The 27,326-nt window shown below is 41.2% G+C and overlaps 1 pseudogene; it reads left to right on the top strand.

The window, feature by feature from the left end:
* The first annotated feature begins 1,579 nt into the window (after positions 1-1,579).
* Positions 1,580-6,004, top strand: LOC133816375 (uncharacterized; annotated as a pseudogene).
* Positions 6,005-27,326: the final 21,322 nt, after the last annotated feature.

The following is a 27,326-nucleotide window of genomic DNA, read 5'->3' on the forward strand; positions in this document are numbered from 1 at the left end:
AAGACTTGTCTTACTCATCAAAGTTGACTGAGTTTAGGAGCTTCATGAGTCTTATTGTATTTGTCATTTTAATTTATTTACGTTATTGTTGTTTTGGTCTTTCTTTATTTTGTAAAAGTCAAACACTTGACTTGTGTGAGTCCAAGAGTCCTTTTGTCTTTAATTTCGGTTTTCATTAGGAAGAACAAAAGGCTTGTTTTCTTTAATTTCGGTTTTCATTAGGAAGACAAAAGGCTTGTTTTCTTTAATTTCGGTTTTCATTAGGAAGACAAAAGGCTTGTTTTCTTTAATTTCGGTTTTCATTAGGAAGACCAAGGGTCTTGTTTTCATGTAATTTTCGTCCTTATAAGGATTGCCAAAACAATGTGAAAAGGCAGATTATGTTGAATGAAATTGTGAGTTTATTTCTTCTTGAGTTCTTGAAGAAACTTTTGAACTTATCAAGGGGTTCCTTGTGGCGTTCAACCTGACTTATCAAACGGATTCCCATCCCCGTTTGTGGCGTCTTCCTCATACCAAGGTTCGTGCTTGGCTAAGCATTGGGTCGCGGTTCTTCATTCCATTTCGTGTGCTCTTGGTGGCTGTGCCATATTTGGTGTTGGGTTTCATCACAGTGTTGGTGTGGTTCGTATCAGTTGGTATCAGAGCTTAGGATCATCCGGTTTGGCCTATCCTTTTTCATTTTTTTTTTCTATTCAGTTCGTGTTCTTATATTAGGATTTCAAAAAAAAAAAAAAAATCAATTCGTGTTCATCTAGTCGTGTTTTTCTATTCTAGAGCTTGTTAATTTCAATTGTTTCCTTGTTTCCCTTATTTGTTGTGAAATCCGAAACTATTCTAGAGTATGTTGATTTCCTTATTTCAATTGTTTCCTTGTTTGAAATCTGAGTCTTTTGTTTTCTTGTGAAATCCGAAACTACTATTGCTAATTTCCCTATTTCAATTGTTTCCTTGTTCAATCATTCCAAATGTTTTCAGGTTGAACCTGACTTATCAAACGGATTCCTACAAAAAAAAAAAAAAAAATTGTTCTATTCTTGTTCCCCATGCTCTAGAGGCCTTTTAACCAAAACCCCACACAAGTGTTCCAAAAATCACCATTTTTCGCCACTTTTTCATCGGTTTTCGTTTGATTTGTTTGGTAGAATTGGCTGCTTGAACCTCCATATCACCGTTTCATTAGTTTTCAAAGAGCTTAAAGAAGGAAATAGAGTGGAAAAAGGCAGAGGTGTGAGCTTATTTGAGGGTAAAAGCCATCATTGAGTGCAAACACGAGTGTACTTGAGTGACCATTTTCTTTGAGTGAAACACGTGAGGGAGTGCAGTGAGGTCCTTTCTATAATTATCTAACCTTATTATTTTGCAGATTCTCCATCATGTCACAAAATACAGAAAGAAATGCAGGCAATGACGCTCCACCACCTACAGTTCCAAATCTACAAATTGAAGCATTAATGGGGGAGATGAGGAGGATGTTGAGGGAGGAGTGTGAGCAAATACATGAGCGGTTGGATAGGGTAGAAGAGGGGGCACAACGGAGACCAAGGAGGGGTAGGGTACACCAAAGGGAGGATGAGAATGAGAGGGATTTAGAAGGGGTAGTTTCTGATGATGAGTTTGATAGGATGTCGACGGGTAACCATAGGAGGTATGGTGGGAATAGAGAAGATAGGAACCAGGTAGATAATTATATGGGGAATATCAAAATGAGAATCCCAGCATTTCAGGGGAAGAGTGATCCTGAAGCATACCTTGAGTGGGAGAAGAAGATGGAGCTAGTTTTTGATTGTCACAACTACTCCGACATGAAGAAGGTAAAACTTGCTGCCATTGAGTTTACTGATTATGCTATTGTTTGGTGGGATCAGTTGTGCATCAACAGGAGGCGGAGTGGAGATCGCCCTATTGACACATGGGAGGCAATGAAGAGGGTGATGAGGCGACGGTTTGTACCACCTCATTATTATCGAGATCTGTACCTTAAGTTGCAGGGTCTTCGTCAGGGCTACAGAAGTGTTGATGAGTATTACAAGGAGATGGAGATGGCTATGATTAGAGCCAATGTTGAAGAGGATCGGGAGGCAACCATGGCAAGGTTTTTGAATGGGTTGAACCGAGAGATTGCTGACCCAATCGAGCTACACCATTATGTGGAATTGGAGGATTTGGTTCATATGGCAATCAAAGTTGAGAGGCAGCTCAAGAAGGGTAGTTCAAGTTCGAGGTCAAGACCGAGCCCACACAATCCCAGTACAACACCTTGGAGGTCGAACTATCCAAAGAAAGAAGACCAACCCACTTCATCATCTACACCAAAACCAGCCACCACAGCCACACCACCTCAAGGTAAAACAATTCCTACTAAGTCTCATTCTAGTGAGATAAGGTGTTTCAAATGTCAGGGGCGACGACACATAGCTAGCCAGTGTCCAAACAAGAGAGTCATGGTGATTCGAGAAAGTGGAGAGATAGATTCTGAAGATGAAGATGATCTTGCTGACATGCCACCATTGGAAGATGCTTCTGACAATGAGTATGGGCCAGAATCTGGTGAGATGCTTGCACTAGTCACAAGGCGAGTCCTGAATTTGCAAGCAAAAGAAGAGGAAGAAGAGGTGCAGCGAGAGAACATCTTTCACACTCGTTGTCATGTGAGAGACAAGGTATGTAGTGTCATTATTGATGGAGGTAGTTGTACTAATGTTGCTAGTGCTTCCATGGTTGCCAAGCTGGGGCTTACAACGCTTAGGCATCCTTGTCCATACAAATTGCAATGGTTGAATGATAGTGGGGAAGTGAGGGTTACAAAACAGGTGCTAGTCTCATTTCGAATTGGCAAGTATGAAGATGAGGTGTTGTGTGATGTGGTTCCCATGCAAGCTGGACACCTCCTTCTAGGAAGGCCTTGGCAATTTGATCGGCGAGTGCAGCATGACGGCTTCACCAACAAGTATTCATTCACATTCCGTCAACGAACAATCACTCTAGCGCCTTTGACACCAAAGCAAGTGTATGAAGATCAAGTGAGGTTGCAAAAATTGAGTGACAAAAAGAAAATGAGTGAGCAAAAAGAGAGTGAAAAGATGAATGAGAGTGAGGAAAAAGAGAGACAAAGAGAGAAAAGTGTCGAATCAAGTGAGAGAAAACAAAATAATTTTTATGCAAAAAAAAGTGAGGTTAAGAGAGCATTGTGTACAAAACAGCCCATGATTTTAAATACTAACCAACTTGATTCTTCGCTGCCAAGTGTTGTTGTGTCTATTTTGCAGGAATTTGAGGATGTGTTTCCTGAGAAAGTACCACATGGTTTGCCACCTATTCGAGGAATAGAACATCAAATTGATTTTGTTCCAGGTGCTTCCATCCCAAACCGACCAGCCTACAGAAGTAATCCTGATGAAACAAAGGAATTGCAAAGGCAAATTGAAGAATTGATGGAGAAAGGGCATGTGAGAGAAAGCATGAGCCCTTGTGTTGTTCCAGTGATTCTAGTTCCCAAGAAGGATGGAACATGGAGGATGTGTGTTGACTGTCGAGCCATCAACAATATAACGGTAAAATATCGACATCCCATTCCTCGTTTAGATGACATGTTAGATGAATTGCATGGTTCTTGTGTGTTTTCCAAAATTGATCTTAAAAGTGGGTATCATCAGATACGTATGAAAGAAGGGGATGAGTGGAAAACAGCTTTTAAAACTAAACATGGATTGTATGAGTGGTTAGTCATGCCTTTCGGACTAACTAATGCACCTAGCACTTTCATGCGCTTAATGAATCATGTATTGCGTGCTTTCATTGGAAAATTTGTGGTTGTGTATTTTAATGATATTCTTATTTATAGTAAGAATTTGCATGACCATGTTTTGCATTTGCATTCTGTTTTGGATGTTCTTAGGAAACAGAGTTTATATGCTAACCTCAGTAAGTGTACTTTCTGCACCGATAAGCTTGTTTTCCTAGGCTTTGTTGTAAGTGCTACAGGTATTCAGGTGGATGAAGAAAAGATCAAAGCCATCCAAGAGTGGCCGACCCCTACAACTATAGGTAATGTTAGAAGTTTTCATGGACTTGCTAGCTTCTACAGGAGGTTTGTGAAAAATTTTAGCACCATCGCCGCACCACTTACAGAAGTTATCAAAAATAATGTGATATTTAAATGGGGTGAAGCTCAAGAGGAGGCATTTCAGCTACTGAAATACAAGCTTACTCATGCTCCTTTACTTGCTTTGCCTAACTTTTCTAACACTTTTGAAGTTGAATGTGATGCTTCTGGAATAGGTATTGGCGCTGTTCTTATGCAGGATGGGAGACCGCTTGCATACTTTAGCGAAAAGCTAAGTGGGGCTGCCCTCAATTACCTCACCTATGACAAAGAATTGTATGCACTAGTGCGTGCTTTAGAAACATGGCAGCACTATTTGTGGCCAAAGGAGTTTGTGATTCGCACAGATCATGAATCCTTGAAACATTTGAAAGGCCAACACAAGCTCAACAAGAGACATGCGAGATGGGTTGAGTTCATTGAGACATTTCCTTATGTCATTCGCTATAAACAAGGTAAGGAGAATGTGGTTGCTGATGCCCTTTCTCGCAGGTATGCCCTAATCTCTACTCTTGATGCTAAATTTCTTGGGTTTGAACACATAAAGGAGTTGTATTCTGCTGACCATGATTTTGGGGAAACTTATGCTGTTTGTGAAAAGTCTGCTGACGGAAAATTTTATAGGCATGAGGGTTTCTTGTTTAGGGAGCATAGGTTGTGTGTACCCAATTGTTCTGTGAGAGATTTGCTAGTTAGAGAGTCCCACGGGGGAGGGTTGATGGGACATTTTGGAGTTGCTAAGACCCTAGCTATGTTGCAAGAGCACTTCTTTTGGCCCCACATGAAACGAGATGTTGAGCGAATTTGTGGTAGGTGTGTCACTTGTAGGCAAGCTAAATCAAGAGTTCAGCCAAATGGCCTTTACACACCCTACCTATCCCTAGTTCACCATGGGTTGACATTTCAATGGATTTTGTGTTGGGTTTACCTAGAAGTAAGCGTGGGAGGGATTCAATCTTTGTGGTTGTAGACAGATTTTCTAAGATGGCTCATTTTATTCCTTGTCATAAAACTGATGATGCCTCTAACGTTGCAGATTTGTTCTTTAGGGAGATTGTAAGATTACATGGTATGCCTAGAACAATTGTATCAGATAGGGATGCTAAGTTCTTAAGCTATTTTTGGAAAACATTGTGGGGAAAACTTGGGACAAAACTATTATTTTCTACTACTTGTCACCCTCAAACCGATGGTCAAACAGAAGTAGTTAATAGGACCCTATCCACCTTGTTGAGGGCTATCATAAGTAAAAATATAAGACTTGGGAAGATTGTTTGCCACATGTTGAGTTTGCTTATAATCGTTCAATGCATTCTGCTACTAAATTTTCACCATTTGAAATTGTTTATGGTTTTAATCCTCTAACTCCTTTGGATTTATCACCTTTACCTGTTTCTGAGCATTTGAATTTAGATGGCGAGAAGAAGGCAGAATTTGTGAAGAAAATCCATGAGAGGGCGCGACTCAACATAGAGAGAAGGACTGAACAATACATTAAGCAAGCTAACAAGGGTCGTCATAAGCAGGTTTTTGTGCCCGGTGATTGCGTATGGTTACACATGAGGAAAGAGCGATTCCCAACACAAAGGCGTTCAAAATTGCTACCTCGAGGAGATGGTCCATTTCAAGTAATTGAAAGGATCAATGACAATGCCTACAGACTCGATTTACCAGGTGAGTATAATGTTAGTGCTACTTTTAATGTTTCTGATTTGAGTCCTTTTGATGCAGGTGACGATTTGAGGTCAAATCCTTCTAAAGAGAGGGGGGGGGGGGGGGAATGATGAGGACACCAAGACCCAAGTATGAAGTCAAGTTCCAGTTGGTCCAGTGACGAGGGCACGAGCCAAGAGATTCAAGGAAGAACTTAACAGCCTAGTCCACAAAGTCCTAAAACAAGAGGAGACCGTGGTCAACATTGAAGGAGAACAAAGACTTGTCTTACTCATCAAAGTTGACTGAGTTTAGGAGCTTCATGAGTCTTATTGTATTTGTCATTTTAATTTATTTACGTTATTGTTGTTTTGGTCTTTCTTTATTTTGTAAAAGTCAAACACTTGACTTGTGTGAGTCCAAGAGTCCTTTTGTCTTTAATTTCGGTTTTCATTAGGAATAACGAAAGGCTTGTTTTCTTTAATTTCGGTTTTCATTAGGAAGACAAAAGGCTTGTTTTCTTTAATTTCGGTTTTCATTAGGAAGACCAAGGGTCTTGTTTTCATGTAATTTTCGTCCTTATAAGGATTGCCAAAACAATGTGAAAAGGCAGATTATGTTGAATGAAATTGTGAGTTTATTTCTTCTTGAGTTCTTGAAGAAACTTTTGAACTTATCAAGGAGATTCCTTGTGGCGTTCATCCTGACTTATCAAACGGATTCCATCCCCGTTTGTGGCGTCTTCCTCATACCAAGGTTCGTGCTTGGCTAAGCATTGGGTCGCGGTTCCATTCCAATCTCGTGTGTTCTTGGTGGCTGTTCCATATTTGGTGTCGGGTTTCATCACTTGTTGGCGTGGTTCGTATCACCAAGCTCCTTTGTGGAAATTATTTACAGACACTTCTTCTAATGAGTGCCACACTGGAGCAGAAGTAATATTGATAATGCCGAAAGGGCATCGATTTCACTGCGCAATCAGGTTTGAATTCATTGCTTCTAACAACGAGGCCGAGTATGAAGCATTACTCGCTGGGTTGCGTTTAGCCAGGGCATGAATATAAAGGTGCTCAACATCTACAATGATTCTCAGCTGGTGGTAAATCAAGTCATGGGAGAATTCCAGGCGCAAGGTTTAAAGATGGTTGCCTATTTAAACAAAACAAAAGATTTATTGGCTCAGTTCGACAAATACACCCTCTAGCAAGTACCTTGTGACCAGAATTCCAATGCTGATGCTTTGGCCAAATTAGCAAGTGCAAAGGATGCAGATACTCTAAATATAGTGCCAGTTGAGCGACTGTCTATGCCAAGCATCCAATCAGAGGAAACCACTATGGTGTTCCTGATGGCAGATACATGGATGGCACCATATATAGAGTATCTGACGCAAGGCGTGTTACCAACAGACAGAAACAAAGCCAGGACCGTTTAGCAACAATTTAATGACCCACTAATCTAGACTCCTGGACCATTATCGAACTATACATACAAATTCTTACTAAAACATACATTTGCGAAAATACCATAATTTATTATAAACTTGTAGAAACAAATGTTACTTTCATAAAAATAAGTAGGATATGGGTACCCATTGTCTTTAAAACAAAAATAACTTAAAGTAAAAAGGGTTACATAGAAAATGCGAAAAATACATCTAAAACCAAAAAAAAACATAAACAAGACTACATCCTCGAATCGAATAACGCTCGGCCCCTTGACTCCATTCGCCATCGATACACATCCTCTAAGCGTCACGAATCTTTCCGCCTCTAAACCTTATTTCCTGCACATAAACATAAAGGAATGAGCCTAATGCCCAGCAAGGAAAAATCTAACACATAGTCATACACATCAATTTCATAATAACGTAAAGACATATCATAACACATAATACACTTATTATAATGGCCATTATTACTTGGGGTCCCATAGACTAAACAAGCTTATGCCCATGAGATTAGTGGGGTCCTACCAGCTAAATAGGCATATGCCCACAATCTTTTTGGGGTCTTGTTAGTCAAATAGGGCATAAGCCCAAGCCTACAACAAACACATTTATAACATATTCATAACATAACATAACATAACACATAAGATAACATAAACATAAACATATAGATTCTAGCCTATTTTCCTTACAAAAGTTACCGGGATATAATGGACTGAGTTGGGACTTTTGGAACACTCCTAAAACCATATGAGAAAGAGTGAATCTTAAGAAGAAGAAGAAATGAAAATGACTAGGAAGACTAAACCATTGAAAAATATGCTTACCACAACTTATGTGCTTAAGAACTTGGATTCCCTAACCGAAATAAGAATGAGGTTAGGAAACTGAGTAGAAGACTATGAGGAAGAAAATAACATAATACAGAAATGAACTAGAGTTTTGGTTACCTCAAAGACTTGAAAGACCAATCTACACCTCAACCGAAATACTATAGAACCTCACTTCCCAAAGTGTTTGATAAGCTTATGATGTTTAAGCTTATGATTTTCCCAAACCAGGTGTTTACACTCTCACACTCACTTAACACTAGCAGCTTTTGAACTTAGAGCAAAAGGTGAATAATGGCTGGGTACTAGGTTCTATTTATAGATTTTGGGGATGAAAGTATCTTGATTTTACTTGAATAAAAATAATGGCTTTTTAGGTGAAAATCATTTGAATAATCGTTCAGCAGAGGCTGAAGACTCGTTCAAAAGATGCTGGACTTATGAAGGAGTTTGAATGGCTGAAGGAAAAAGAATTCAAAAGTGTTTGAAAACATGCTGGTGGAGGCGATATATCGCCCCCTGTAGGCGATATATCGCCTGGGCCAGTATGCCCGAGGCGACCGTGCATCGTTTCGTGTTTTCCGTATCTACATGCTGCGATATATCGCCCCCTATAGCTGCGATATATCGGCACACGCTGAATATTTAAACACGAAATTACACATTTTTAGCTAAGTTTGAATGGAGTAAACAGCCTTGACTAAGCCTTTAACGTATTCAAAGCTGCTGACTGACCCTATATCATTCAAACTTTACCCTTATTTAATTTAATCCTCAAAAATACTTAATCCTTAATTACCATTCATAACATGTGCTTAAAATCCTATTGGTTGATATCTAAACCTTATAATATAACAAATACTATCCTTAATATCAGTCATATAATCAAACCTTAGGTTATACTTAATATTCTTAAACTATAGGTTAAACTTAGAAAATCTATAAGTACTACTATGAGTGTCCAAATAATTCCCGGTCTGAACCAAAAATCCACAGTAACAAAGATAATACTATACATACTATAATACTACTAAACAATTAGCTAAGTAAAGTTCTTGGACTCTACAAACAAGCTACTAGGTATAACCTGGTTGATGGAATCTTGTACCGAAGGGGATACTCAATGCCACTCCTCAGATGTATTTCAAAAGAAAAGGCCAAAGAATTAATGAAAGAGGTACACGAAGGCTTTTGTGCAGACCACACTGGGGGGCAAAGCTTGTCAAAAAAGATCCTGAGGCAAGGATACTTCTGGCCCACGATGAATGAAGACTCGATGGAGTTTGTGCAGAGGTGCAACAAGTTCTAGAGGTTCTCCAAAATCCCACGAGCAGCCCCTAATGAGCTTAAACAGATGCAAAGTCCATGGCTGTTTGCAGTCTGGGGCATAGATCTAATTAGATCTCTGCCCACAGGGAAGGGCGGCGTCAAGTATGCTGTGGTTGCCGTCGACTACTTCACTAAATGGGCCGAAGCCGAGCCACTCGCGTTCTGGATTTTGTGATCAAAAACATCATTTGTCGTTATGGATTGCCAAGGAAAATCATCTCAGATAACGACACCCAGTTCGATAGTGATTTATTCACAGATTTTTGCGGACGGCATGGCATTATCAAGAGCTTTTCTTTAGTCGTTCATCCCCAAGCAAATGGACAAGTCGAAGCAGTCAACAAAACGCTAAAGGATACACTAAAGAAAAGACTAGAAGAAGCTAAGGGGGCGTGGCCAGAACAATTTCCTAAAGTCCTTTGGTCGTACAAAACTTCCCATTGAACAACAACAGGCCATACTCCATTCTCTTTAGCTTATGGATATGAGGCTATGTTGCCTGTTGAGTTAGATCCGCCTTCGCATCTCAGAATAACGTACGATCAAGGCTCGAACATCCAACTACTGATGGACTCCCTAGACGTGGTCGATGAGAAGCGTGAGCAAGCCCAACTCCGAGTTGCTGTGTACCAGCAAAAAGTCGCTTGGTATTTCAATTCTAAAGTACGAGAAAGGAAATTCGATGTCAGAGATCTAGTATGTAACGACCCAAATTTGCTAATAAGGCTTAGGGCCTTGATTAGCATGCCGAGAAGGCAATAAATGATTTAATATGTTAATATGTGAATTTATGTGAGTATGTGATAGAGATGCATGTTTAGCTGAGTTAAATGTGCATGTGGGCCCCGTTTGGAAATTAGGGGTATGTTTGTGATTTTAGCCCGTTGAGGGCGTAAATGTGATAAATATGATATGCATGTGATATATCTGTGTAGCACGATCCGAGATAGTTCTAGAGAGTAGTTAGCCAGGAAGTCACAACGGGGTTAAGAATCCGACTCGGGACTAGTCGAGGGGTAATTTGGGTATTAGTTATTAAATTGGGTTATCGGGGTATGAAAATAAATATTCGGAGATATATTTGAGGTTAGAGTGTATAGGAAAGAATATTGGGGAAAATTAATATTTTGGACCTCGAGGACTTAGCGGGATTTGGTGAATGACTAAATTGCCCTTGGGTCAATTAAAGATAGAGGCTAAGCTTAAGGGGCAGCTTGGTCATTTTGTAAGGGTAAAATTAGACATAGTTAAGTAAAAGGAAACTGCTGGAACCAAAGAGGAGAATCAGTCTTCAGCTTTTTCCTCTCAAGGTCAGTTTATCATTTTGGCTTGTGGTGTATGAGCTTGGGAGATTTCCAGTAGAAATCCAAGGTTTGAGGCTTGTTGTGTGAGAGCTTTGAAGGTGGATGAACAAATAAGGCTAGGAATTATCAGCTGAGGTAAGGAGCTTAACCTTAAAATTTCTTGAGTTTCAGTTGAATTGTAGTTTAAACCATGAGCTACATGTGAATTGGGATTATGAGTTAAGTTTGGTTGTGAGCTGAGTTTCATGGCTGTGTGAACTTATAGCAAAGCTTAGATGGTGTGGTAGAGAGGCTTAAGCTTGATTTTTGGGTTTAATTGCTAGGTTGAGGTGATTTTGGATGAGATGGTTTGAAGAAAATGTAGGAAAAGATGGAGATTTATGGGTTTGGAGGCGAGGAACGCAGCCCTAGGGGGGTATGACGTGGCTGTGTGCACGCAGGGCCCTGGGAGGCCAAGACATTCAAGGCGCGCCGCGGCCCGTGCGTGTTCCAGGGAGGTGCTAGCCTCTATTTCGAGGCTAGCCGTGGCGCTTGTGGGGTAAGGCCGCGGCTCTTAGTGCCATTTTGTGTTTTTAAGTGTGTTTAGGCTTGGGAACTCAAAGGTCAAGGCTCAGGATGGATTTTATCATCCGGATTGATAGAATTCAAGGTATCGGAGATTAGAGTTTTGGCTCAAAGTTATTTAATGGATTAAAACTTGATGGATGAATATTGTTAATGCGTTGTGACTAGGGTTTCGAAGAGGCTCAAGTTAGGGGACTTTGCTCGGGATATTGGTGCTCGAAAAGCTCGGGACGCAGGTAAGAAAACCATTGTTCTCATACAGCTTGTATGCAGGGCAGAGCCCAATATGTTTGAATTGCAGGGCGTAGCCCTTTGATTGAATTTGTTAAAGTTTAGTATTTGTTTATTATGCTATGAATGCAATTGTGTAAATGTTTGGCAAGAGCCGGGAACGGAGCGGGCCGAGATCGGCAGGGGCTGGGAACGGCAAAGGGCCGGGAACAGCGTTGGGGCACGTTGAGTGCAAGGCCGAGTACGGCAAGGGGCCAGGAGCAGCGTTGAGCATGTGGAGTGCGAGTTGCCAGGGCGAGACCCTAAAGGATACTTGGGATATCCTCATAGTGTGGACCGCGACCCCAGGACCTGGTAAAGCGCCTGGGACGGCATGGCCATATGTGTTTTTGCCTATTGATGACCTATTTATATGCTAAGTGTTTGTTATGCATATGTTTTCTGCTTGTGAGGGTTTTCTTGCTGGGCTTCGACTCGCGGGTGCTCTGTGGTGCAGGTAAGGGCAAGGGAAAAGTCAACCAACCATGAGTACGGAGAGCGTGAAGCGGCACGTACATGTTTGGCCTGCCTTGCTGCCATAGCCAGTGGTTTTAAGAGATGATTGTATTAAAACATAGATTTTGTCATTTAGTCGACGTGGTTTGTACTTATATGTTGTAAATATTTCCAAACAGTATTTTGGGATCCCAGATGTCAAATACTTTATGATTTTCAATAAATGGAATTATTTTCAAAGTTTGTAACCCTGTTATTGATTTAATTACACTTTTTGACCTAAAATCTCGATGAGCGAGCTGATTGCACATTTTAAACTCACTTAGTAACGACTCTAAGGAAGTAGGGCGTTACAACTTGGTATCAGAGCGAGCCAAGGTTTATGGTTCCAGAGAATGACCGAACATGTACGCTCGCTGTCAATGACAAGCTTGACTCAGGGTTGGTTGGTATGATTGACTAATATGCTTGAACATGTGCTTGAATGCCTTGTTTGCCTGCTTATTTCATTTAGAGCATGCCGAATAAGTTAATATATGCATGATGCCAAGGCATGGCCTGTTGTGTGTTATATGCTATCTGTATGTTATGTGAATTACTGTTTGTGGATGGCTAATGTGTTTGGGAGGTGGTTTTGGATGTTGTTATCATGCCTGATGAGCGGCGATGTTGGTTGCAGGCATATTTATTGAGATGCCTCCACAATCATCTAGACTCCGCAGCAGTAGGGATGACAACCAGGGTCAGGACCCTCCACCTGCCCCACAGAATTGGCAAGAGATGTTTGCCAAAATGGAAGCAAGGCTGTAGCGAACAGAGGAAGAGCTTCGACAGTTGAGGCAACAGACCTCACCTCAGGTCACTGGGCTGCCAGTTCAGCAGGTTGTGGCGCCAGTGCCAATTCAATCTACTATGGAGAATAAGTGGGAACCTCTGATGAGGACACCAAGACTAAAGATCCAAATCTAGTTCCAGTTGGTCTGGTGACTAGGGCGCGAGCCAAAATACTCAGTTTAGGAGCTTGATGAGTCTTATTGTATTTTGTCATCTTGTATTTTTTATTTAGTCTTTGTTTATTTTGTGAAAAGTCAAACACTTGACTTGTGTGAGTCCAAGAGTCCTTTTGTCCTTAATATTCGGTTTTCATTAGGAAGACAAAGGGTTGTCTTTAAATTTCAGTTTTCATTAGGAAGACAAAGGGTTGTCTTTATTTGTCGGTTTTCATTAGGAAGACAAAAGGTTGTCTTTATTTTTCGGTTTTTCAGGAAGACAAGGGGCTTGTCTTGATGTATTTTTCGGCTATATAAGGCCTTGAAAACATTTGGAATTCTAGGAAGGCCTTGGCTATTTGATCAGCGAGTCCAGCATGATGGCTTCACCAACAAGTACTCATTCACGTTCCATCAACGAACAATCACTCTAGCTCCATTGACGCCAAAGAAAGTATATGAAGACCAAGTGAGGTTGCAAAAATTGAGTGATAAAAAATATTGAGTGAGAAAAAGAAGGAGAGTGAAAAGATGAATGAGAGTGAGAAAAAAGAGAGACAAAGAGAGAAAAGGGTTGAATCAAGTGAGCGAGAAAAGAAAGAGAAGAGTTCGATCAATGAGGGAAAATTAGAGAGAAAACAGAATAATTTTTATGCAAAAAAAATAGAGGTTAAGGAGGCTCTTTTAAACACTAACCAACTTGATGCTCACAAAGGTCGTCACAAGCGGTTTTTGACCTCGGTGATTGGGTATGTGTACACATGAGGAAAGAGCGATTCCAAGCACAAAGACGTTCCAAATTGCTACCTCGAGGAGATGGTCCGTTTCAAGTGCTAGAAAGGATCAATGACAATGCCTACAGACTCGATTTACTAGGTGAGTATACTGTTAGTGCTACTTTTAATGTTTCTGATTTGAGTCCTTTTGATGCAGGTGAAGATTTGAGGACAAATCCTTCTCAAGAGGGGGGGAATGATGAGGACACCAAGACTAAAGATCCAAGTCTAGTTCCAATTGGTCTGGTGACGAGGGCGCGAGCCAAAAGACTCTGTTTAGGAGCTTGATGAGTCTTATTGTATTTTGTCATCTTGTATTTTTTATTTAGTCTTTGTTTATTTTGTGAAAAGTCAAACACTTGACTTGTGTGAGTCCAAGAGTCCTTTTGTCTTTAATTTCGGTTTTCATTAGGAAGACAAAAGGCTTGTTTTTTTTAATTTCGGTTTTGCTTTAGGAAGACAAAGGGCTTGTCTTGATGTAATTTTTGCCTAGATTAGGCCTTGAAAACATTTGGAAAAATCAGATTTTGATGAAATGAAAATTGAGAGGTTTTCTTCTTGATTGAGTTCTTGAAGAGACTATTCGAACTTATCAAGGGTATTCCTTGTGGCGTTCAATCTGACTTATCAAACGGATTCCCATCCCCGTTTGTGGCGTCTTCCTCATACCAAGGTTCATGCTTGGCTAAGCATTGGGTCGCGGTTTTCATTCCCATTTCGTGTGTACTTGGTGGCTGCCATATTTGGTGTCGGGTTTCACCACAATCGTTGGTGTGGTTCGTATCAGTTGGTATCAGAGCTTAGGATCATTCGGTTTGGCCTATCCTTTTTTTTTCTTTCATTTGTGTTTCTATTCTATTCGTATTTCTATTTTAGGGTTTCTGAAATAAAAAAAAAAAAAATCTATCTATTCGTGTTCTTGATTTTCTTAGTCTTTGTTCTTGTTTTCCTTCTAAAAATCCGAAACCATTATAGTTAATCTCTTTATTCCAGATTGTTTCTTTGTTCAAATCGTGTTCTTATTTCCTTGTTTACATTAGTTCTTTGTGATACGAACCACACCAACATTGTGATGAAACCCGACACCAAATATGGAACAACCACCAAGAACATACGAGATTGGAATGGAACCGCGACCCAATGCTTAGCCAAGCACGAACCTTGGTATGAGGAAGACGCCACAAACGGGGATGGAATCCGTTTGATAAGTCAGGATGAACGCCACAAGGAATCTCCTTGATAAGTTCAAAAGTTTCTTCAAGAACTCAAGAAGAAATAAACTCACAATTTCATTCAACATAATCTGCCCTTTCACATTGTTTTGGCAGTCCTTATAAGGACGAAAATTACATGAAAACAAGACCCTTGGTCTTCCTAATGAAACCGAAAAATTAAGGACAGCCCCTTTGTCTTCCTAGTGAAAACCGAAATTAAAGACAAGCCTTTTGTCTTCCTCATGAAAACCGAAAATTAAAGACAAAAGGACTATTGGACTCACACAAGTCAAATGTTTGACTTATCACAAAATAAACAAAGACTAAAAAACGTGACTAAAAATAAAAAGACTCATTAAGCTCCTAAACTCAGTCAACTTTGATGAGTAAGACAAGTCTTTGTTCTCCTTCAATGTTGACCACGGTCTCCTCTTGTTTTAGGACTTTGTGGACTAGGCTGTTAAGTTCTTCCTTGAATCTCTTGGCTCGTGCCCTCGTCACTGGACCAACTGGAACTTGACTTGGATTTTGAGTCTTGGTGTCCTCATCATTCCCCCCCCCCCCCCCCCCCCCCCTCTTGAGAAAGATTTGACCTCAAATCGTCACCTGCATCAAAAGGACTCAAATCAGAAACATTAAAAGTAGCACTAACAATATACTCACCTGGTAAATCGAGTTTGTAGGCATTGTCATTGATCCTTTCTAGCACTTGAAACGGCCCATTGATGAGGACACCAAGACTAAAAATCCAAGTCAAGTTCCAGTTGATCCAAGTCAAGAGGGGAGGAATGATGAGGACACCAGTTTAGGAGCTTGATCAATATTTAGCTTCCTGTAATGAGTCTTTTTATTTTTAATCACGTTTTTTATTTAGTCTTTGTTTTGTGAAAAGTCAAACATTTGACTTGTGTGAGTCCAATAGTCCTTTTGTCTTTAATTTTCGGTTTTTATTAGGAAGACAAAGGGTTGTCTTTAAATTTCAGTTTTCATTAGGAAGACAAAGGGTTGTCTTTATTTTTCGGTTTCATTAGGAAGACAAAAGGCTTGTCTTTAATATTTCGGTTTTTAGGAAGACAAAGGGGCTTGTATTGATGTAATTTTTGGCTATATAAGGCCTTGAAAACATTTGGAAAAATCAGATTATATTGAATGAAATTGTGAGTTTATTTCTTCTTGAGTTCTTGAAGAAACTTTTGAACTTATCAAGGAGATTCCTTGTGGCGTTCATCCTGACTTATCAAACGGATTCCATCCCCGTTTGTGGCGTCTTCCTCATACCAAGGTTCGTGCTTGGCTAAGCATTGGGTCGCGGTTCCATTCCAATCTCGTGTGTTCTTGGTGGCTGTTCCATATTTGGTGTCGGGTTTCGTCACACTTGTTGGCGTGGTTCGTATCAGTTCGTATCAGTTTTTTTTTTTTTTCTCTGGTTCTTGTTGTGAAATCCGAATTGGGATTGAGTTCTCTTTTCTTATTGTGAAATCCGAAATTGGGATTGGGGTCTCTTGTTCTTGTTGTGAAATATCTAATTGTTCTTGTTCTTGTTGTGCAATCCGAGTTGTATTGTTTTCGAATTGTTGTAATTCCACCAATTCTGATTCTTCTTGTGTCTTGTATCTGCATTTGAGAAAAAAAAATAATAATAAATAGAAAAAAAAAAGAAGAAAACAAAGAGTCTGGAAACCTCTCTTAAAATTTTTTGTTCTAATCTTGTTCCTTATGGTCTAGAGGCCTTTTTGCCAAAACCCCACACAAGTGTTCCAAAAAATCATCATTTTTCGTCATTTTCACCAATTTTCGTCGGTGTTCGTTTGGTTTGTTTGGTTGGATTTGCTTCTTGAACCTCCATATTACTGTTTGATTAGTTTTTAAAGGGCTTAAAGAAGAATACGAGTGGAAAAAGGCAGAGGTGTGAGCCTATTTGAGGGTAAAAGCCATTGAAATTGAGTGAAACACGAGGGGATTTGAGTGAAAATATTATTTGAGCGAAACACGTGAGGGAGTGTGGTGAGGTCTTTTCTCCATATTATTCTAACCTTATTTTGCAGATTTCCATCATGGCACAAAATCCAGAGAAAAATGCAAGCAATGATATTCCACCACTTGAAGTTCCGAATCTGCAAATGCAAGCACTAATTGGGGAGATGCGAAGGATGATGAGAGCGGAGTGTGAGCAAATACATGAGAGGTTGGATAGGGTAGAAGAAGGAACACAACGGAGGCCACGGAGGAATAGGGTGTACCAAAGGGAGGATGAGAATGAAGGGGATTTGGAAGGGTTAGTTTCTGATGAAGAGTTTGATAGGATGTCGGCGGGTAACCATAGGAGGTATGGTCGGGATAGAGAAGCTAGGAACCAGGTAGATGATTATTTAGGAAATATAAAGATGAGAATTCCAGCATTTCAGGGGAAGAGCGATCCTGAGGCATACCTTGAGTGGGAAAAGAAGATGGAGTTAGTTTTTGATTGTCACAACTACTCCGACATGAAGAAGGTAAAACTAGCTGCCATTGAGTTTACTGATTATGCTATTGTTTGGTGGGATCAGTTGTGCATCAACAGGAGGCGGAGTGGAGATCGACCTATTGACACATGGGAGGCAATGAAGAGGGTGATGAGGCAACGGTTTGTACCACCTCATTATTATCGAGATCTATACCTTAAGTTGCAGGGCCTTCGTCAAGGTTCCAAGAGTGTTGATGAGTATTAAAAGGAGATGGAGATGGCTATGATTAGAGCCAATGTTGAAGAGGATCGGGAGGCAACCATGGCAAGGTTTTTGAATGGGTTGAACCGAGAGATTGCTAATTCAATTGAGCTACACCATTATGTGGAATTGGAAGATTTGGTGCATATGGCAATCAAAGTTGAGAGGCAGCTCAAGAGGGGAAGTACAAGTTCAAAGCCAAGACCGAGCCCACACCATTCAAGTGCAACACCTTGGCAGTCGAACTATCCAAAGAAGGAAGAAGACCAACCTACTTCATCCTTTACACCAAAACCAGCCACGACCCCTCAAGGTAAAACAGCCCCTACTTCGTCCCATTCTAGTGAGATAAAATGTTTCAAATGTCAGGGGCGAGGACACATAGCTAGCCAATGTCCAAACAAGCGAGTTATGGTAATTCGGGATAATGGGGAGATAGATTCCGAAGAGGAAGATGATCTTGCTGGCATGCCACCATTGGAAGATGCTTCTGACAATGAGTATGGACCAGAATCTGGTGAAATGCTTGCACTAGTCACAAGACGAGCCTTAAACTTGCAAGCAAAAGAAGAGGAAGAAGAGGTGCCGCGAGAGAACATCTTTCACACTCGTTGTCATGTGAAAGACAAGGTATGCATTGTTATTATTGATGGTGGTAGTTGCACTAACGTTGCTAGTTCTTCCATGGTTGAAAAGCTGGGGCACCCAACGCTTAAACATCCTTGTCCATACAAGTTGCAGTGGTTGAATGATAGTGGTGAAGTGAGGGTTACAAAACAGGTGCTGGTATCATTTCGAATTGGCAAGTATGAGGATGAGGTATTGTGCGATGTGGTTCCCATGCAAGCTGGACACCTCCTTCTAGGAAGGCCTTGGCTATTTGATCGGCGAGTCCAGCATGATGGCTTCACCAACAAGTACTCATTCACGTTCCATCGACGAACAATCACTCTAGCTCCATTGACGCCAAAGCAAGTATATGAAGACCAAGTGCGGTTGCAAAAATTGAGTGATCAAAAAAAATTGAGTGAGCAAAAGAAGGAGAGTGAAAAGATGAATGAGAGTGAGAAAAAAAGAGACAAAGAGAGAAAAGGGTTGAATCAAGTGAGAGAGAAAAGAAAGAGAAGAGTTCGATCAATGAGGGAAAATTAGAGAGAAAACAAAATAATTTTTATGCAAAAAAAAGTGAGGTTAAGGAGGCTCTTTTAAACACTAACCAACTTGATGCTTACAAGCAGGTTTTTTATCCCGGTGATTGGGTATGGTTACACATGAGGAAAGAGCGATTCCCAGCACAAAGACGTTCCAAATTGCTACCTCGAGGAGATGGGCCGTTTCAAGTGCTAGAAAGGATCAATGACAATGCCTACAGACTCGATTTACCAGGTGAGTATACTGTTAGTGCTACTTTTAATGTTTCTGATTTGAGTCCTTTTGATGCAGGTGACGATTTGAGGTCAAATCTTTCTCAAGAGGGGGGGAATGATGAGGACACCAAGACTAAAAATCCAAGTCAAGTTCCAGTTGATCCAAGTCAAGAGGGGAGGAATGATGAGGACACCAGTTTAGGAGCTTGATCAATATTTAGCTTCCTGTAATGAGTCTTTTTATTTTTAATCACGTTTTTTATTTAGTCTTTGTTTTGTGAAAAGTCAAACATTTGACTTGTGTGAGTCCAATAGTCCTTTTGTCTTTAATTTTCGGTTTTTATTAGGAAGACAAAGGGTTGTCTTTAAATTTCAGTTTTCATTAGGAAGACAAAGGGTTGTCTTTATTTTTCGGTTTCATTAGGAAGACAAAAGGCTTGTCTTTAATATTTCGGTTTTTAGGAAGACAAAGGGGCTTGTATTGATGTAATTTTTGGCTATATAAGGCCTTGAAAACATTTGGAAAAATCAGATTATGTTGAATGAAATTGTGAGTTTATTTCTTCTTGAGTTCTTGAAGATACTTTTGAACTTATCAAGGAGATTCCTTGTGGCGTTCATCCTGACTTATCAAACGGATTCCATCCCCGTTTGTGGCGTCTTCCTCATACCAAGGTTCGTGCTTGGCTAAGCATTGGGTCGCGGTTCCATTCCAATCTCGTGTGTTCTTGGTGGCTGTTCCATATTTGGTGTCGGGTTTCGTCACACTTGTTGGCGTGGTTCGTATCACCCATCTCCTCGAGGTAGCAATTTGGAACGTCTTTGTGCTAGGAATCGCTATTTCCTCATGTGTAACCATACCCAATCACCGGGATCAAAAACCTGCTTGTGACGACCCTTGTTAGCATCAAGTTGGTTAGTGTTTAAAAGAGCCTCCTTAACCTCACTTTTTTTTGCATAAAAATTACTTTGTTTTCTCTCTAATTTTCCCTCATTGATCGGACTCTTCTCTTTCTTTTCTCTCTCACTTGATTCGACCCTTTTCTCCCTTTGTCTCTCTTTTTTCTCACTCACATTCATCTTTTCACTCTCCTTCTTTTGCTCACTCAATTTTTTTTTATCACTCAATTTTTGCAACCTCACTTGGTCTTCATATACTTGCTTTGGCGTCAATGGAGCTAGAGTGATTGTTCGTTGATGGAACGTGAATGAGTACTTGTTGGTGAAGCCATCATGCTGGACTCGCCGATCAAATATCCAAGGCCTTCCTAGAAGGAGGTGTCCAGCTTGCATGGGAACCACATCGCACAATACCTCATCCTCATACTTGCCAATTCGAAATGATACCAGCACCTGTTTTGTAACCCTCACTTCACCACTATCATTCAACCACTGCAACTTGTATGGACAAGGATGTTTAAGCGTTGGGAGCCCCAGCTTTTCAACCATGGAAGAACTAGCAACGTTAGTGCAACTACCACCATCAATAATAACACTGCATATGATACGAACCACGCCAACAAGTGTGACGAAACCCGACACCAAATATGGAACAGCCACCAAGAACACACGAGATTGGAATGGAACCGCGACCCAATGCTTAGCCAAGCACGAACCTTGGTATGAGGAAGACGCCACAAACGGGGATGGAATCCGATTGATAAGTCAGGATGAACGCCACAAGGAATCTCCTTGATAAGTTCAAAAGTTTCTTCAAGAACTCAAGAAGAAATAAACTCACAATTTCATTCAACATAATCTGATTTTTTTCAAATGTTTTGGCAGTCCTTATAAGGATGAAAATTACATGAAAACAAGACCCTTGGTCTTCCTAATGAAACCGAAAAATTAAGGGCAGCCCCTTTGTCTTCCTAATGAAACCGAAAAATTAAGGGCAGCCCCTTTGTCTTCCTAATGAAAACTGAAATTAAAGACAAGAGGACTATTGGACTCACACAAGTCAAATGTTTGACTTATCACAAAATAAACAAAGACTAAAAAAAACGTGATTAAAAATAAAAAGACTCATTACAAGAAGCTAAATATTGATCAAGCTCCTAAACTGGTGTCCTCATCATTCCTCCCCTCTTGACTTGGATCAATTGGAACTTGACTTGGATTTTGAGTCTTGGTGTCCTCATCAGCATACCTTGTCTTTCACATGACAACGAGTGTGAAAGATGTTCTCCCGCTGCACCTCTTCTTCCTCTTCTTTTGCTTGCAAATTTAAGGCTCGTCGTGTGACTAGTGCAAGCATCTCACCAGATTCTGGCCCATACTCTTCATCATCGATAGAAGCATCTTCCAATGGTGGCATGTCAGCAAGATCATCTTCATCTTCAGAATCGAGCTCTCCACTTTCTCGAATCACCATGACTCTCTTGTTTGGACACTGGCTAGCTATGTGTCCTCGCCCCTGACATTTGAAACACCTTATCTCACTAGAATGAGACTTAGTAGGAGTTGTTTTACCTTGAGGTGGTGTGGCTGTGGTGGCTGGTTTTGGTGTAGATGATGAAGTGGGTTGGTCTTCTTTCTTTGGATAGTTCGACCTCCAAGGTGTTGTACTTGGATTGTGTGGGCTCGGTCTTGACCTCGAACTTGAACTACCCTTCTTGAGCTGCCTCTCAACTTTGATTGCCATATGAACCAAATCCTCCAATTCCACATAATGGTGTAGCTCGATTGGGTCAGCAATCTCTCGGTTCAACCCATTCAAAAACCTTGCCATGGTTGCCTCCCGATCCTCTTCAACATTGGCTCTAATCATAGCCATCTCCATCTCCTTGTAATACTCATCAACGCTTTTGTAGCCCTGACGAAGACCCTGCAACTTAAGGTACAGATCTCGATAATAATGAGGTGGTACAAACCGTCGCCTCATCACCCTCTTCATTGCCTCCCATGTGTCAATAGGGCGATCTCCACTCCGCCTCCTGTTGATGCACAACTGATCCCACCAAACAATAGCATAATCAGTAAACTCAATGGCAGCAAGTTTTACCTTCTTCATGTCGGAGTAGTTGTGACAATCAAAAACTAGCTCCATCTTCTTCTCCCACTCAAGGTATGCTTCAGGATCACTCTTCCCCTGAAATGCTGGGATTCTCATTTTGATATTCCCCATATAATTATCTACCTGGTTCCTATCTTCTCTATTCCCACCATACCTCCTATGGTTACCCGTCGACATCCTATCAAATTCATCATCAGAAACTACCCCTTCTAAATCCCCTTCATTCTCATCCTCCCTTTGGTGTACCCTACCCCTCCTTGGTCTCCGTTGTGCCCCCTCTTCTACCCTATCCAACCGCTCATGTATTTGCTCACACTCCTCCCTCAACATCCTCCTCATCTCCCCCATTAATGCTTCAATTTGTAGATTTGGAACTGTAGGTGGTGGAGCGTCATTGCCTGCATTTCTTTCTGTATTTTGTGACATGATGGAGAATCTGCAAAACAATAAGGTTAGACAATTATAGAAAGGACCTCACTACACTCCCTCGCGTGTTTCACTCAAAGAAAATGGTCACTCAAGTACACTCGTGTTTGCACTCAATGATGGCTTTTACCCTCAAATAAGCTCACACCTCTGCCTTTTCCCCCTCTATTTTCTTCTTTAAGCTCTTTGAAAACTAATGAAACGGTGATATGGAGGTTCAAGCAGCCAATTCTACCAAACAAATCAAACGAAAACCGATGAAAAAGTGGCAAAAAAATAGTGATTTTTGGAACACTTGTGTGGGGATTTGGAAAAAGGGCCTCTAGACTATGGGGAACAAGAATATAACAAAAAATTTTAAGAAGGTTTTCCAGACTCACACCGAGACTAAAGATCCAAATCTAGTTCCAGTTGGTCTGGTGACGAGGGCGCGAGCCAAAATACTCAGTTTAGGTGCTTGATGAGTCTTATTGTATTTTTTCATCTTGTATTTTTTATTTAGTCTTTGTTTATTTTGTGAAAAGTCAAACACTTGACTTGTGTGAGTCCAAGAGTCCTTTTGTCCTTAATATTCGGTTTTCATTAGGAAGACAAAGGGTTGTCTTTAAATTTCAGTTTTCATTAGGAAGAAAAAGTGTTGTCTTTATTTGTCGGTTTTCATTAGGAAGACAAAAGGTTGTCTTTATTTTTCGGTTTTTAGGAAGACAAGGGGCTTGTCTTGATGTATTTTTCGGCTATATAAGGCCTTGAAAACATTTGGAAAAATCAGATTTTGATGAAATGAAAATTGAGAGGTTTTCTTCTTGAGTTCTTGAAGAGACTATTCCAACTTATCAAGGGTATTCCTTGTTGCGTTCAATCCGACTTATCAAACGGATTCCCATCCCCGTTTGTGGCGTCTTCCTCATACCAAGGTTCGTGCTTGGCTAAGCATTGGGTCGCGGTTTTCATTCCCATTTCATGTGTTCTTGGTGGCTGCCATATTTGGTGTCGGGTTTCACCACAATCGTTGGTGTGGTTCGTATCAACCTCTGTATGAGAGGTTCAGGAAACAACATCCTCGCACCTTCGAGGGTGGACCAGACCCACTGCGGGTAGAGCAGAGCAGTGGATGAATATGATTTCCTCAATTCTGGATTTTATGAGGGTTTAGGGAAATGAGAGGGTAGCCTGTGCTAGCAACATGTTCAGAGAGGATGCCCGCATCTGGTGGGACGTGGTAGTTCAGAGAAGGAACGTAACAGTGATGACTTGGGAAGAGTTCATAATCTTATTTAATGAGAAGTATTATAGTGTGGCAGTTCGAGCTGTGAAGGTTGACAAGTTCATCAACCTGACTCAGAACCGATTGACAGTGACAAAGTATGCTCTGAAGTTTGACAGATTGGCGAAGTTTGCGCCAGATTTAGTGTCGACTGATGCGGCAAGAAGAGACAGGTTTGTGCGGGATTTGAACGTTATGATCGCCCGCGATGTGAATATTACTTTGGATCCAGAGACTACTACTTATGCTTAGGTAGTGGACAAGGCCCTTACAGCTGAGAGGGCCGAAGATCAAATATGGAGGGAGAGCGCTGCTAGGCACGATGCCAAGAGGACAGTGCTGTTGTGATGAGGACACCAAGACTCAAAATCCAAGTCAAGTTCCAGTTGATCCAAGCCAAGAGGGGAGGAATGATGAGGACACCAGTTTAGGAGCTTGATCAATATTTAGCTTCTTGTAATGAGTCTTTTTATTTTTAATCACGTTTTTGTAGTCTTTGTTTATTTTGTGATAAGTCAAACACTTGACTTGTGTGAGTCCAAGAGTCCTTTTTGTCTTTAATTTTCGGTTTTTATTAGGAAGACAAAGGGTTGTCTTTAAATTTCGGTTTTCATTAGGAAGACAAAGGGTTGTCTTTATTTTTCGGTTTCATTAGGAAGACAAAAGGCTTGTCTTTAATATTTCGGTTTTTAGGAAGACAAAGGGGCTTGTATTGATGTAATTTTCGGCTATATAAGGCCTTGAAAACATTTTGGAAAAAAGCAGATTATGTTGAATGAAAATTGTGAGTTTATTTCTTCTTGAGTTCTTGAAGAAACTTTTGAACTTATCAAGGAGATTCCTTGTGGCGTTCATCCTGACTTATCAAACGGATTCCATCCCCGTTTGTGGCGTCTTCCTCATACCAAGGTTCATGCTTGGCTAAGCATTGGGTCGCGGTTCCATTCCAATCTCGTGTGTTCTTGGTGGCTGTTCCATATTTGGTGTCGGGTTTCGTCACACTTGTTGGCGTGATTCGTATCATGTTGGATCCAGTCGGGGTGGTGGCTCTAGTGAGCAGAAGAGGAAGGCCCCAGATTCCTTTGTTCCTCCCAGTTCAGATAGGAGGGCATGGGGTGCTTCTACTGACCGTCAGGGTGGAAGTGACAACTAGAGGAGTTTCCCGGTGTGTCCGCGGTGCAGACGTCGACACCAGGGTGAGTGCAGGATTAGAGCCTACTTTGTCTGTGGGAGTGCTAGTCATCTGAAGAGGGACTGCCCTCAAGTCAAGAAAGAGGAGCTGAAGCAGAGTGACAGCCTTGCTCCAGCCAGAGTATTTACTTTGACTCAGACTGAGGCGGAGGCTAGCCCCTCAGTTGTGATAGGTCAGATCTCTAGTGCTGTTTCTTTGTATACTGCATTGTTTGATTCGGGAGCTACCCATTCATTTGTATCTGCTAGAGTGATATACTAGCTTTGTAGACCTAGTGGTGTGTATGCTAGGGGATTTCAGACTTTGTTGCCAACAGGAGAACTGGTAGTCTCTAGGAAATGGATTAGAGCATTGCCAGTAGAGATAGATGATAGGGAACTGTCTGTTGATTTAATTGAGTTGGAGATGGATGAATTTGATATGATTCTAGGGATGAATTGGTTATCAAAGTATGGGGCAATGATAGACTGCAAGCACAGAATGGTGACTTTTGAACCGGAAGGGGAGATACCCTTTGTGTTTGTGGAGGCAGTTAGTGGACCGCGAGTACCAGTGATTTCAACATTGAAGGCTAGAGACCTGATGCAGGAAGGTTGTATGGGATTTCTAGCGAGTGTTGTGGATACCTATAGGGTGGTGTCGGTTGGACCGGGTGAGACTAGATTGGTGTGTGAGTTTCTGGACTTATTTCCAACAGACCTGCCAAGATTGCCGCCGTAGTGTGAGATTGAATTTGTTATAGAGTTGGCACCAGGAGCGGAGCCAGTATCTAGGACACCTTACAGAATGGCTCCAGCGGAGGTTAAAGGAGTTGAAGATTCAGTTGCAAGAGTTACTTGATTTGGGGTTCATCAGACCGAGTTTCTCGCCATGGGGTGCTCCAGTGTTGTTTGTTAAGAAGAAGGATGGATCCTTTAGGATGTGTATTGATTACAGGGAGTTGAATAAGTTAACCATTAAGAACAAGTATTCACTTCCTAGGATCGATGATTTATTTGATCAGTTACAGGGAAGAACAGTGTTTTCCAAGACAGCTCTCCGATCAAGTTACCATCAATTAAGGATTCAAGAGGAGGACATACCAAAGACCGCTTTCCAAACGAGGTATGGACACTATGAATTCCTAGTTATGTCCTTTGGATTAACCAATGCCCCAGCAGCTTTTATGGACATGATGAATAGGGTTTTCAAGGATTATTTGGATAAGTTTGTGATTGTGTTCATCGATGACATCCTGGTGTATTCTCAGTCAGAGGCAGAGCACGAGCAACATCTGCGGTTGGTTCTACAGCAGTTGAGGGAGCATAAGTTATATGCTAAGTTCAGTAAGTGTGAGTTCTGGTTACCACAAGTTACATTTATGGGCCATATCGTCAGTAAGGAGGAGATTCTGGTTGATCCAAGTAAGATTGAGGCAGTAAGAGAATGCCCTAGACCGAGCAGTGTTCCTGAAGTAAGAAGCTTTCTGGGTTTAGCAGGGTATTATCGACGGTTTGTTGAGGTTCTCCAGAATAGCTGCGCCTTTGACAGAACTGACAAAGAAGAAGACAAGGTATGTCTGGACAGATAGGTGTGAGAATAGCTTCAAGGAGTTGAAGCGGCGATTGATCACTGCGCTAGTGTTAAGTTTGCCGACAGATAATGAGAAGTTTGTGGTCTATTGTGATGCTTCCAGACAGGGTTTGGGGTGTGTGCTAATGCAAGCTGGTAAGGTGATAGCCTATTCATCGAGACAGCTAAAGGAGTATGAGCAGAGGTATCCCACGCATGATTTGGAGTTGGCAGCGGTGGTGTTCGCACTTAAGATTTGGAGACATTATCTCTATGGTGAGAAGTGCAAGATATACACCGACCATAAGAGCTTGAAGTATTTCTTTACTCAGAAGGATCTGAATATGCGCCAGAGGCGGTGGTTGGATTTGGTTAAGGATTACGATTGTGATATCCTATACCATCCTGGGAAGGCTAATGTAGTGGCTGATGCATTGAGTCGGAAAGGCCCAGGACAGTTGTTTAGTTTGAGGCAGATATCTGATAAGTTAGCCGAGGAGATGACTAGAGCAGTTATAGAGTTGGTGGTTGGTCAGTTGGCCAACATCACTCTTCAGTCTACACTCCTTGAGAGGATCAAGGAGGCGCAGGGGAGAGATCCTCAGTTGAGAGGACACAGAGAGGATGTCTTAGTCGGAGCGACTAAGGACTTTTCTACAAGGGTCGGATTTGCGTTCCAATGGATTTTGATATTCGGTGGGAGATCTTAGATGAATCACATACCACTCCCTATTCTTTGCACCTGGGTACGACGAAGATGTACCAGGATTTGAGAGCTTTATATTGGTGGTCGGGTATGAAGAGGGATGTGGTGGATTATGTGGCCAAGTGCTTAACTTGTCAGCAGGTTAAGGCTGAGCATCAGAGG

The sequence above is a fragment of the Humulus lupulus genome, chromosome 2 (assembly GCF_963169125.1).
Source record: "Humulus lupulus chromosome 2, drHumLupu1.1, whole genome shotgun sequence".
Lineage (NCBI taxonomy): Eukaryota > Viridiplantae > Streptophyta > Magnoliopsida > Rosales > Cannabaceae > Humulus > Humulus lupulus.